General features: G+C 48.4%; 1 protein-coding gene across 2 annotated transcripts in view; it reads left to right on the top strand.

Moving 5' to 3' along the window:
- LOC138283907 (myosin-2 heavy chain-like) overlaps positions 1-14,580 on the top strand; it is a 212,936-nt gene that overhangs the window by 121,758 nt on the left and 76,598 nt on the right. The gene's annotated exons all lie outside the window — the stretch shown is intronic.

The following is a 14,580-nucleotide window of genomic DNA, read 5'->3' as shown; positions in this document are numbered from 1 at the left end:
TGTTCTGAATGGAAGGAGCTCATGATAGTGGCGTTTCCTTGGGAGTGATGGTTGGCCAGCTGGTCAGGGTGGTTTCTGGTGTGTTTCCATAGTTGTGATGGAGGGTTGTCATAGTGGGGGCGTCTGGTTGGGGTGCGAATTTGTCATTGATTGTGCATATCTTGTTGCAGAAGTAAAGAGCGATCTGGAAGCAAAGCTTCTCAGAAGGGTTGACAGTCTTTAAGCTAGCAGCCAGGGAGGTGAAGTCCTTCATTAAGAAGAAGATTTCCTTTGAGTTACTGATGCTGTTCTTGATCCGCTCAGTCAAAGCCAAGCACTTATTGGCTTTAACTTGCTGGAGATAGTGTCAGAGAGCTGATTTATTGGTCTGTTTGTTGCTGTTGTTGTGGGTGGGTTTCCTGGAGGTCCAGCTGTTTGCAGTGGTGAGTCATATGTAATTGTACCATCCTGCTTGAGGTCTGGTCTTGCCTTAACTCAGTCTAAGTTACACAAGGCTGTGCCTGGCTATGGATAACTCATTCCTCTTTAATCCTCGCCTCCTCTTAAGGCTTGTGGCCGTACTTGGCTTTAATTACTTTCTCTTAGTGCTCATTGTCTCCTCTTAACTCAGCCTGAGTTGCTGATAGCTGTACTTGGCTTTGGTTACATTCCCTCATTGATCCTTTCCTCCTCTTAATTCAGTCTGAATTGTACATGGCTGAAACATGCTTTGTTTATGCTCCCTCATTGTTCCTCACCTCTTTTTTAATCAAGGCTGATTCCCACGTGGCGGTACCTTCCTATGGTTATGGTCCCATATTGTTCCTTGCTTCCTCTTAACTCAGCCAGAGTTGTACATGTCTGCACTCACCTTTGGTTCTGCTCTGTCACTGTGTTTTACTTCTTCTTAATTCTGCCTGATTTCACATGGCTCTGTTTACATTCCGTCTTTGCTTCTAAGTCTTTCTGTGTTTCCAGCTTGCCCAGGTTTTGTCAGGCATTCCTGCTCAAGGTGCCTATCATGCTCCCACTTCCTGCTGCCTGAGAGACAAGCTTGCTGTCATGTTGTAGTTATCTTTGCTACCACATTTCTCCTACATTCTCCCTTTTGCTTGTGAAAGAATAGCCGGCCCACTGAAGGTGTATAGTACAAATAAACAGACTAGGAGGGTGCTAACATGGCAGGTTAAATACAGTCAGAGCATGATGTCAACAAAACTATTAGACTGAGATGGAGCGTGTTCATAAAGTGTAGAAAGCAGGGTTTGGGCTCAAACATTAACCAAAAAAGATGACACAGAAATGTGAGACTCCATTACACTTAAAAGGGCTGTTGAGATTGTGAGGCAGTGCTTTAAGAAGCATGGCTCACTCCTAGTGAGTGAGACTTGAGATGTGTGTCATGGTGGTATTTATTGGGGCGAGGCTGTTTCATTTGTTGTAAGGAAATGCCTCCTTGGCATGGTTGCCCCCTGACTTTTTGCCTTTGCTGATGCTATGTTTACAATTGAAAGTGTGCTGAGGCCTGCTAACCAGGCCCCAGCACCAGTGTTCTTTCCCTAACCTGTACTTTTGTATCCACAATTGGCAGACCCTGGCATCCAGATAAGTCCCTTGTAACTGGTACTTCTAGTACCAAGGGCCCTGATGCCAAGGAAGGTCTCTAAGGGCTGCAGCATGTCTTATGCCACCCTGGAGACCTCTCACTCAGCACAGACACACTGCTTACCAGCTTGTGTGTGCTAGTGAGGACAAAACGAGTAAGTCGACATGGCACTCCCCTCAGGGTGCCATGCCAGCCTCTCACTGCCTATGCAGTATAGGTAAGACACCCCTCTAGCAGGCCTTACAGCCCTAAGGCAGGGTGCACTATACCATAGGTGAGGGTACCAGTGCATGAGCATGGTACCCCTACAGTGTCTAAACAAAACCTTAGACATTGTAAGTGCAGGGTAGCCATAGGAGTATATGGTCTGGGAGTCTGTCAAACACGAACTCCACAGCACCATAATGGCTACACTGAAAACTGGGAAGTTTGGTATCAAACTTCTCAGCACAATAAATGCACACTGATGCCAGTGTACATTTTATTGTAAAATACACCCCAGAGGGCACCTTAGAGGTGCCCCCTGAAACTTAACCGACTATCTGTGTAGGCTGACTAGTTTTAGCAGCCTGCCACAAACCGAGACATGTTGCTGGCCCCATGGGGAGAGTGCCTTTGTCACTCTGAGGCCAGTAACAAAGCCTGCACTGGGTGGAGATGCTAACACCTCTCCCAGGCAGGAATTGTCACACCTGGCGGTGAGCCTCAAAGGCTCACCTCCTTTGTGCCAACCCAGCAGGACACTCCAGCTAGTGGAGTTGCCCGCCCCCTCCGGCCAGGCCCCACTTTTGGCGGCAAGGCCGGAGAAAATAATGAGAATAACAAGGAGGAGTCACTGGCCAGTCAGGACAGCCCCTAAGGTGTCCTGAGCTGAGGTGACTCTAACTTTTAGAAATCCTCCATCTTGCAGATGGAGGATTCCCCCAATAGGGTTAGGATTGTGACCCCCTCCCCTTGGGAGGAGGCACAAAGAGGGTGTACCCACCCTCAGGGCTAGTAGCCATTGGCTACTAACCCCCCAGACCTAAACACGCCCTTAAATTTAGTATTTAAGGGCTACCCTGAACCCTAGAAAATTAGATTCCTGCAACTACAAGAAGAAGGACTGCCTAGCTGAAAACCCCTGCAGCGGAAGACCAGAAGACGACAACTGCCTTGGCTCCAGAAACTCACCGGCCTGTCTCCTGCCTTCCAAAGATCCTGCTCCAGCGACGCCTTCCGAAGGGACCAGCGACCTCGACATCCTCTGAGGACTGCCCCTGCTTCGAAAAGACAAGAAACTCCCGAGGACAGCGGACCTGCTCCAAGAAAAGCTGCAACTTTGTTTCCAGCAACTTTAAAGATCCCTGCAAGCTCCCCGCAAGAAGCGTGAGACTTGCAACACTGCACCCGGCGACCCCGACTCGACTGGTGGCGATCCAACACCTCAGGAGGGACCCCAGGACTACTCTGATACTGTGAGTACCAAAACCTGTCCCCCCTGAGCCCCCACAGCGCCGCCTGCAGAGGGAATCCCGAGGCTTCCCCTGACCGCGACTCTTTTGAACCTAAAGTCCCGACACCTGGGAGAGACCCTGCACCCGCAGCCCCCAGGACCTGAAGGACCGGACTTTCACTGGAGAAGTGACCCCCAGGAGTCCCTCTCCCTTGCCCAAGTGGAGGTTTCCCCGAGGAATCCCCCCCTTGCCTGCCTGCAGCGCTGAAGAGATCCCGAGATCTCTCATAGACTAACATTGCGAACCCGACGCTTGTTTCTACACTGCACCCGGCCGCCCCCGCGCCGCTGAGGGTGAAATTTCTGTGTGGACTTGTGTCCCCCCCGGTGCCCTACAAAACCCCCCCTGGTCTGCCCTCCGAAGACGCGGGTACTTACCTGCAAGCAGACCGGAACCGGGGCACCCCCTTCTCTCCATTCTAGCCTATGTGTTTTGGGCACCACTTTGGACTCTGCACCTGACCGGCCCTGAGCTGCTGGTGTGGTGACTTTGGGGTTGCTCTGAACCCCCAACGGTGGGCTACCTTGGACCAAGAACTGAGCCCTGTAAGTGTCTTACTTACCTGGTTAATCTAACAAATACTTACCTCCCCTAGGAACTGTGAAAATTGCACTGTGTCCACTTTTAAAACAGCTATTTGTCAATAACTTGAAAAGTATACATGCAATTTTGATGATTTGAAGTTCCTAAAATACTTACCTGCAATACCTTTCGAATGAGATATTACATGTAGAATTTGAACCTGTGGTTCTTGAAATAAACTAAGAAAAGATATTTTTCTATATAAAAACCTATTGGCTGGATTTGTCTCTGAGTGTGTGTACCTCATTTATTGTCTTGTGTATGTACAACAAATGCTTAACACTACTCCTTGGATAAGCCTACTGCTCGACCACACTACCACAAAATAGAGCATTAGTATTATCTATTTTTACCACTATTTTACCTCTAAGGGGAACCCTTGGACTCTGTGCATGCTATTCCTTACTTTGAAATAGCACATACAGAGCCAACTTCCTACATTGGTGGATCAGCGGTGGGGTACAAGACTTTGCATTTGCTGGACTACTCAGCCAATACCTGATCACACGACAAATTCCAAAATTGTCATTAGAAATTGATTTTTGCAATTTGAAAAGTTTTCTAAATTCTTAAAAGTCCTGCTAGGGCCTTGTGTGTTAAGTCCCTGTTTAGCATTGTCTTTTAGAGTTTAAAAGTTTGTTAAAAGTTTGAAATTAGATTCTAGAAACAGTTGTAGATTCTTAAAAGTATTCCAACTTTTAGAAACAAAATGTCTAGCACAGATGTGACTGTGGTGGAACTCGACACCACACCTTACCTCCATCTTAAGATGAGGGAGCTAAGGTCACTCTGTAAAATAAAGAAAATAACAATGGGCCCCAAACCTACCAAAATACAGCTCCAGGAGCTTTTGGCAGAGTTTGAAAAGGCCAACCCCTCTGAGGGTGGCAACTCAGAGGAAGAGGATAGTGACTTGGAGGACAATTCCCCCCTACCAGTCCTATCTAGGGAGAACAGGGTCCCTCAAACCCTGACTCCAAAAATAATAGTCAGAGATGCTGGTTCCCTCACAGGAGAGACCAACACCTCTGAAATCACTGAGGATAGCCCCAGTGAAGAGGACATCCAGTTAGCCAGGATGGCCAAAAGATTGGCTTTGGAAAGACAGATCCTAGCCATAGAGAGGGAAAGACAAGAGATGGGCCTAGGACCCATCAATGGTGGCAGCAACATAAATAGGGTCAGAGATTCTCCTGACATGTTGAAAATCCCTAAAGGGATTGTAACTAAATATGAAGATGGTGATGACATCACCAAATGGTTCACAGCTTTTGAGAGGGCTTGTGTAACCAGAAAAGTGAACAGATCTCACTGGGGTGCTCTCCTTTGGGAAATGTTCACAGGAAAGTGTAGGGATAGACTCCTCACACTCTCTGGACAAGATGCAGAATCTTATGACCTCATGAAGGGTACCCTGATTGAGGGCTTTGGATTCTCCACTGAGGAGTACAGGATTAGGTTCAGGGGGGCTCAAAAATCCTCGAGCCAGACCTGGGTTGACTTTGTTGACTACTCAGTGAAAACACTAGATGGTTGGATTCAAGGCAGTGGTGTAAGTAATTATGATGGGCTGTACAATTTATTTGTGAAAGAACACCTGTTAAGTAATTGTTTCAATGATAAACTGCATCAGCATCTGGTAGACCTAGGACCAATTTCTCCCCAAGAATTGGGAAAGAAGGCGGACCATTGGGTCAAGACAAGGGTGTCCAAGACTTCCACAGGGGGTGACCAAAAGAAAGGGGTCACAAAGACTCCCCAGCAGAAGGGTGATGAGACAACCAAAACTAAAAATAGTAAAGAGTCTTCTACAGGCCCCCAAAAACCTGCACAGGAGGGTGGGCCCAGAGCCTCTTCACAAAACAATGGGTACAAGGGTAAAAACTTTGATCCCAAAAAGGCCTGGTGTCATAGCTGTAAACAGCATGGACACCAAACTGGAGACAAGGCCTGTCCCAAGAAAGGTTCCACTCCAAACTCCCATCCAGGTAACACTGGTATGGCTAGTCTCCAAGTGGGATCAACAGTGTGCCCAGAGCAAATCAGGGTCCACACTGAAGCTACTCTAGTTTCTGAGGGTGGGGTGGATTTAGCCACACTAGCTGTCTGGCCGCCTAACATGCAAAAATACAGACAGCAACTCTTAATTAATGGGACTAGAATAGAGGGCCTGAGGGATACAGGCGCCAGTGTCACCATGGTGACAGAGAAACTGGTTTCCCCTGGCCAATACCTGACTGGAAAAACTTACACAGTCACCAACGCTGACAATCAGAGAAAAGTACATCCCATGGCAATGGTTACTTTAGAATGGGGAGGGGTCAATGGCCTGAAACAGGTGGTGGTCTCCTCAAATATCCCAGTGGACTGTCTGCTTGGAAATGACCTGGAGTCCTCAGCATGGGCTGAGGTAGAGCTAAAAACCCATGCAGCAATGCTGGGTATCCCTGAACTGGTGTGTGTGAAAACAAGAGCACAATGCAAGACACAGGGTGAAAAAGTAGAGCTGGAGTCTGGAAAAATGGCCCAGCCTACCAAGAGAACAGGAAAGTCAGTTGGGAAACCAACTGCAACACAGCAAAAGAAAGGGAACCTCTCTTCTCAGGAAGAAGTTCTGCCCTCTGAGGGAACTGAGCCTTTGGAGCTTGAACCTTATCAGGTTGAGCTCTTAGGCCCAGGGGGACCCTCAAGGGAAGAGCTGTGTAAGGGACAAGAAACCTGTCCCTCTCTTGAAGGCCTTAGGCAGCAAGCTGCTGAAGAGTCCAAAGGCAAGAAAAATGGAACACATAGGGTCTATTGGGAAGATGGGCTCCTGTACACTGAGGCCAGAGACCCCAAACCTGGTGCCACTAGGAGAGTGGTAGTGCCTCAGCTGTTCAGAGAGTTCATCCTAACATTGGCCCATGACATTCCCCTTGCTGGACATTTGGGACAAACCAAGACGTGGGAGAGGTTAGTCAACCACTTCTACTGGCCCAATATGTCCAACATGGTTAAGGAGTTTTGCCTCTCCTGCCCCACCTGTCAAGCCAGTGGTAAGACAGGTGGGCATCCAAAGGCCCCCCTCATTCCACTTCCAGTGGTGGGGGTGCCCTTTGAAAGAGTGGGTGTGGACATAGTTGGTCCACTGGAACCTCCCACAGCCTCAGGAAATATGTATATCCTGGTAGTAGTGGATCATGCTACCAGGTATCCTGAAGCTATTCCCCTTAGGTCGACTACTGCCCCTGCAGTAGCCAAGGCCCTCATTGGTATCTTTACCAGAGTGGGTTTCCCTAAGGAGGTGGTGTCTGACAGAGGTACCAACTTCATGTCAGCATACCTAAAGCACATGTGGAATGAGTGTGGAGTGACTTATAAATTCACTACACCATACCATCCACAAACTAATGGCTTGGTTGAGAGATTCAACAAGACATTAAAGGGCATGATCATGGGGCTCCCAGAAAAACTCAAAAGGAGATGGGATGTCCTCCTGCCATGTCTGCTTTTCGCTTACAGGGAGGTACCACAGAAGGGAGTAGGATTCTCACCCTTTGAACTTCTGTTTGGTCATCCTGTAAGGGGACCACTTGCCCTTGTTAAAGAAGGCTGGGAGAGACCTCTCCATGAGCCTAAACAGGACATAGTGGACTATGTACTTGGCCTTCGCTCTAGAATGGCAGAGTACATGGAAAAGGCAACCAAAAACCTTGAGGCCAGCCAACAGCTCCAGAAGTTTTGGTATGACCAAAAGGCTGCACTGGTTGAGTTCCAACCAGGGCAGAAAGTCTGGGTTCTGGAGCCTGTGGCTCCCAGGGCACTCCAGGACAAATGGAGTGGCCCTTACCCAGTGCTAGAGAGGAAGAGTCAGGTCACCTACCTGGTGGACCTGGGCACAAGCAGGAGCCCCAAGAGGGTGATCCATGTGAACCGCCTTAAGCTCTTCCATGACAGGGCTGATGTGAATCTGTTAATGGTAACAGATGAGGATCAGGAGGCAGAGAGTGAACCTCTCCCTGATCTTCTGTCATCAGACCCAAAAGATGGCACAGTAGATGGAGTGATCTACTCAGACACCCTCTCTGGCCAACAGCAGGCTGATTGTAGGAGAGTCCTACAACAGTTTCCTGAGCTTTTCTCCCTAACCCCTGGTCAGACCCACCTGTGTACCCATGATGTGGACACAGGAGACAGCATGCCTGTCAAGAACAAAATCTTCAGACAGTCTGACCATGTTAAGGAAAGCATCAAGGTGGAAGTCCACAAGATGCTGGAATTGGGAGTGATTGAGCGCTCTGACAGCCCCTGGGCTAGCCCAGTGGTCTTAGTCCCCAAACCTCACACCAAAGATGGAAAGAAAGAGATGAGGTTTTGTGTGGACTACAGAGGGCTCAATTCTGTCACCAAGACAGATGCCCATCCAATTCCAAGAGCTGATGAGCTCATTGATAAATTAGGTGCTGCCAAATTTCTAAGTACCTTTGACTTGACAGCAGGGTACTGGCAAATAAAAATGGCACCTGGAGCAAAAGAAAAGACAGCATTCTCCACACCTGATGGGCATTATCAGTTTACTGTTATGCCCTTTGGTTTAAAGAATGCCCCTGCCACCTTCCAAAGGTTGGTGAATCAAGTCCTTGCTGGCTTGGAGTCCTTTAGCACAGCTTATCTTGATGATATTGCTGTCTTTAGCTCCACCTGGCAGGATCACCTGGTCCACCTGAGGAAGGTTTTGAGGGCTCTGCAATCTGCAGGCCTCTCTATCAAGGCATCCAAATGCCAGATAGGGCAGGGAACTGTGGTTTACTTGGGACACCTTGTAGGTGGAGGCCAAGTTCAGCCACTCCAACCCAAGATCCAGACTATTCTGGACTGGGTAGCTCCAAAAACCCAGACTCAAGTCAGGGCATTCCTTGGCTTGACTGGGTACTACAGGAGGTTTGTGAAGGGATATGGATCCATTGTGACAGCCCTCACTGAACTCACCTCCAAGAAAATGCCCAAGAAAGTGAACTGGACTGTGGACTGCCAACAGGCCTTTGACACCCTGAAACAAGCCATGTGCTCAGCACCAGTTCTCAAAGCTCCAGATTATTCTAAGCAGTTCATTGTGCAGACTGATGCCTCTGAACATGGGATAGGGGCAGTTTTGTCCCAAACAAATGATGATGGCCTTGACCAGCCTGTTGCTTTCATTAGCAGGAGGTTACTCCCCAGGGAGCAGCGTTGGAGTGCCATTGAGAGGGAGGCCTTTGCTGTGGTTTGGTCCCTGAAGAAGCTGAGACCATACCTCTTTGGGACCCACTTCCTAGTTCAAACTGACCACAGACCTCTCAAATGGCTGATGCAAATGAAAGGTGAAAATCCTAAACTGTTGAGGTGGTCCATCTCCCTACAGGGAATGGACTTTATAGTGGAACACAGACCTGGGACTGCCCATGCCAATGCAGATGGCCTTTCCAGGTTCTTCCACTTAGAAAATGAAGACTCTCTTGGGAAAGGTTAGTCTCATCCTCTTTCGTTTGGGGGGGGGTTGTGTAAGGAAATGCCTCCTTGGCATGGTTGCCCCCTGACTTTTTGCCTTTGCTGATGCTATGTTTACAATTGAAAGTGTGCTGAGGCCTGCTAACCAGGCCCCAGCACCAGTGTTCTTTCCCTAACCTGTACTTTTGTATCCACAATTGGCAGACCCTGGCATCCAGATAAGTCCCTTGTAACTGGTACTTCTAGTACCAAGGGCCCTGATGCCAAGGAAGGTCTCTAAGGGCTGCAGCATGTCTTATGCCACCCTGGAGACCTCTCACTCAGCACAGACACACTGCTTACCAGCTTGTGTGTGCTAGTGAGGACAAAACGAGTAAGTCGACATGGCACTCCCCTCAGGGTGCCATGCCAGCCTCTCACTGCCTATGCAGTATAGGTAAGACACCCCTCTAGCAGGCCTTACAGCCCTAAGGCAGGGTACACTATACCATAGGTGAGGGTACCAGTGCATGAGCATGGTACCCCTACAGTGTCTAAACAAAACCTTAGACATTGTAAGTGCAGGGTAGCCATAGGAGTATATGGTCTGGGAGTCTGTCAAACACGAACTCCACAGCACCATAATGGCTACACTGAAAACTGGGAAGTTTGGTATCAAACTTCTCAGCACAATAAATGCACACTGATGCCAGTGTACATTTTATTGTAAAATACACCCCAGAGGGCACCTTAGAGGTGCCCCCTGAAACTTAACCGACTATCTGTGTAGGCTGACTAGTTTTAGCAGCCTGCCACAAACCGAGACATGTTGCTGGCCCCATGGGGAGAGTGCCTTTGTCACTCTGAGGCCAGTAACAAAGCCTGCACTGGGTGGAGATGCTAACACCTCTCCCAGGCAGGAATTGTCACACCTGGCGGTGAGCCTCAAAGGCTCACCTCCTTTGTGCCAACCCAGCAGGACACTCCAGCTAGTGGAGTTGCCCGCCCCCTCCGGCCAGGCCCCACTTTTGGCGGCAAGGCCGGAGAAAATAATGAGAATAACAAGGAGGAGTCACTGGCCAGTCAGGACAGCCCCTAAGGTGTCCTGAGCTGAGGTGACTCTAACTTTTAGAAATCCTCCATCTTGCAGATGGAGGATTCCCCCAATAGGGTTAGGATTGTGACCCCCTCCCCTTGGGAGGAGGCACAAAGAGGGTGTACCCACCCTCAGGGCTAGTAGCCATTGGCTACTAACCCCCCAGACCTAAACACGCCCTTAAATTTAGTATTTAAGGGCTACCCTGAACCCTAGAAAATTAGATTCCTGCAACTACAAGAAGAAGGACTGCCTAGCTGAAAACCCCTGCAGCGGAAGACCAGAAGACAACAACTGCCTTGGCTCCAGAAACTCACCGGCCTGTCTCCTGCCTTCCAAAGATCCTGCTCCAGCGACGCCTTCCGAAGGGACCAGCGACCTCGACATCCTCTGAGGACTGCCCCTGCTTCGAAAAGACAAGAAACTCCCGAGGACAGCGGACCTGCTCCAAGAAAAGCTGCAACTTTGTTTCCAGCAACTTTAAAGATCCCTGCAAGCTCCCCGCAAGAAGCGTGAGACTTGCAACACTGCACCCGGCGACCCCGACTCGACTGGTGGCGATCCAACACCTCAGGAGGGACCCCAGGACTACTCTGATACTGTGAGTACCAAAACCTGTCCCCCCTGAGCCCCCACAGCGCCGCCTGCAGAGGGAATCCCGAGGCTTCCCCTGACCGCGACTCTTTTGAACCTAAAGTCCCGACACCTGGGAGAGACCCTGCACCCGCAGCCCCCAGGACCTGAAGGACCGGACTTTCACTGGAGAAGTGACCCCCAGGAGTCCCTCTCCCTTGCCCAAGTGGAGGTTTCCCCGAGGAATCCCCCCCTTGCCTGCCTGCAGCGCTGAAGAGATCCCGAGATCTCTCATAGACTAACATTGCGAACCCGACGCTTGTTTCTACACTGCACCCGGCCGCCCCCGCGCCGCTGAGGGTGAAATTTCTGTGTGGACTTGTGTCCCCCCCGGTGCCCTACAAAACCCCCCCTGGTCTGCCCTCCGAAGACGCGGGTACTTACCTGCAAGCAGACCGGAACCGGGGCACCCCCTTCTCTCCATTCTAGCCTATGTGTTTTGGGCACCACTTTGGACTCTGCACCTGACCGGCCCTGAGCTGCTGGTGTGGTGACTTTGGGGTTGCTCTGAACCCCCAACGGTGGGCTACCTTGGACCAAGAACTGAGCCCTGTAAGTGTCTTACTTACCTGGTTAATCTAACAAATACTTACCTCCCCTAGGAACTGTGAAAATTGCACTAAGTGTCCACTTTTAAAACAGCTATTTGTCAATAACTTGAAAAGTATACATGCAATTTTGATGATTTGAAGTTCCTAAAATACTTACCTGCAATACCTTTCGAATGAGATATTACATGTAGAATTTGAACCTGTGGTTCTTGAAATAAACTAAGAAAAGATATTTTTCTATATAAAAACCTATTGGCTGGATTTGTCTCTGAGTGTGTGTACCTCATTTATTGTCTTGTGTATGTACAACAAATGCTTAACACTACTCCTTGGATAAGCCTACTGCTCGACCACACTACCACAAAATAGAGCATTAGTATTATCTATTTTTACCACTATTTTACCTCTAAGGGGAACCCTTGGACTCTGTGCATGCTATTCCTTACTTTGAAATAGCACATACAGAGCCAACTTCCTACATTTGTGATTTGATAGAGTGAGCTGAGGTGGTAGGCCAGCAGTGCCATTCACACTAGGAGTATGCAGAAATGCATCATCCATGCTCTTTTGAGTGTGTTGTTTATATGACAGAAACAACTGTTCCTGTGTATGCCTTTCCAGTGACCCTTATGTTTGTATCAGTGGCTGTGTGGCTTCTCATCAGAGGGCAGAGTCACTGTTAGTGAAGGCTGTGAGGGATGCAGAGACATGCTTTGCTATGTTAGTGGCCCAGAGCTGATGGCACCTGAGTCATGACTTGATTTTCTAGAGGTACCAGTGGAGAGAGGGCTCCATGCCATTTAACACCTCTCAAACATACCATGAAAGGACACCTTGGCAGTGCCCAAGTGATGTCTTTGCTCAGTGGATATACAAAGAGACAATGTGCAAGCATGGTGGATCATTGAAGGAACTCTGGAAAATGTTTAGTGAAGGGGTATCCAAGGTGCCTAGTGACACTCCAGGGGTAAATCTGCCCTACCTCTGACATGATCACTCTTAAGAAGCCTTACAGGGGAAGTCATGCTGTCAGTTATGGTGGTTAGATAGGAAATATCAGTGTATTGTTATAAAATGTTACTACCTTGTCTATTCCTTCAATGTTTTGAGTAGCTCGTTAGTTAGAGCCACTGATCAATGATCAGGTAAAGATGGGCTTGTGGTTCTGCACTACACCTTTCAGCAAATCCAAAGAATGCAATTTGCTATCACCTGAAAGGGCAGAAGTACTTAACAGGTATTGCCTTCCAGGCAAACACATCTTTTCTGATATACAAATGTTCAATGATTGTCAAGCTGAGTCAATACAGTGATTGTGGATCAAGGTACATATTGCGTGTTGTGTATGACCAGTGTACATTGAGACGCTTACAGTGTGGTGTCTGCCTGTAAATAGCAAAGTGCGACATTAATGTGTTTTATTTCATGGAGTTACTTCCAAAACATCTGTATTGTTTCATATGGTGCTTAGCATGAAGACCAAATCTGAGCTATACTATTGTTAGCTAGGGGCAGAACCCCTGCATCCTCCACTGCAGTGGGATCTAAAATTGTTGAAACATAAGTTGTAATTATTGAATGATGTTCTATATTTGAATTCTTTATGAATAACCTGGTCCTTTCTTCTCTGTTTTGATATACCTTTAGAAAAGTAGGTGACTCACTTACTTTGTCCTGGTATACATTATAAGACTGGTGTGACCCACATACTTTCTCGTGATATATTGTTATAAGACTAGTGTAACCTTCATACTTTTCCTTTCAATATCATTAAAAGACTACTGTGACGACCTCTCTACTTTGTCATGGTATACCATTAACAGACTAGTGTAAACCCATACTTTGTCATCATATACAGCTCTAAGACTAGGTGACCCATCTACTTTTTCTAGTGTAGCCCACCATGTATATGACTTTTTGATTTTGGTTCTCACAAAGAATTTGGAAGTACTTGGGCCCTTATTAAGAGTTTGGCGGGTGGCGGAGGCCGCCCGCCAAACTCTTTGGGTCGGAAAATCGCCACTCCAGTTTTCCTCCCGCTGGCCCTATTATGAGTTTCCCGCTTGCCCAGCAGAAAACTCACCACCACATTGACTCAATGTTGCAGTGCATCGGGTGCAACAGCACCCGTCTCGCTTCTCACTGCCTGCAATTTGGGCAGTGAAAAGCGTGATAGGGCTGTCCATGGGGGCCCCTACACTGCCCATGCCAAGTGCATGGGCAGTGCAGGGGCCCCCATGAGACCCTCAGCACCCCGTCTCCTCCAGCCTTTGCATGGCAGTGGGACCGCCATGCATAAGCCGGCGAGAGCGGAGTTGTAATCCTCAGGGCAGTGTTGCTTGCAGTGCTGCCCTGGCTGTCGACTGGTGCTAACCTGGCGGTGCCGGCGGTCAGACTGCAGCGGTTGCGCCAGGGTCATAATGTGGAGGCCGGACCGCTGCTTTGGTGGCGGTCCGACCGCCACCGTGAGTCTGGTGGTCCCAGGGCCGCCAGACTCGTGATGAGCACCTGAATCTCCCTACACCCTACATTTGTCATTATATTACAATATCAGAAGTTAAAGGAACATAGTTGTCACATTAATTAGTTTGGTGCTTTATAAACACCACAGTTAGGAAGTACCTTTAATACTACTGAGTTGTAGCCATTGGCACTTGTATTGTTTTTGGGAAATGTATGCTGTTACCCAATTTACTAGTTATATTATGGACCAGCCCCGAACTAACAGGCTGCTTCACTTGCCACCTGATTCCTCTTTTGGAGTTAGAACCCCTCTGATGCCCGTGCACCTGTCTATGTCTCATGCTCTGGCTGCAGTGGGAGGTGGGTGCAGTGTTTTTCCCATAGTGCTTCCATGCTGAGATTCATCAAAAGGAATGGAAAGAGAGACCATATGCTATTATGAATGAGGACTGCTGGCTCCACCTTTGTGCTAGCAATAGTGGATGAACACGGCAACCCCAATCTCTGGTTGTTGACATTGGCACCACGTACATGCTCACTGTTTCCAAGGACCACGTGCTCCCAATAGTCTCTGATGCTTGAAGTTGATCCTAGGATGTGTTGGTCATAAGATGCCTATAGGCAATGAAATCGTCAGCCGGGGTTTAAAGTACTGAACATTTTTTGGCAGTGAAAGAACTTTAATTGGTGATTGACTCATTAGTGGAACATTAAAATGTCTTCTCCACT

This window comes from Pleurodeles waltl, chromosome 3_1 (assembly GCF_031143425.1).
Source record: "Pleurodeles waltl isolate 20211129_DDA chromosome 3_1, aPleWal1.hap1.20221129, whole genome shotgun sequence".
NCBI lineage: Eukaryota > Metazoa > Chordata > Amphibia > Caudata > Salamandridae > Pleurodeles > Pleurodeles waltl.
The sequence above is the reverse complement of the archived record's forward strand: the minus strand, read 5'-3'. Positions and strand labels throughout refer to the sequence as shown.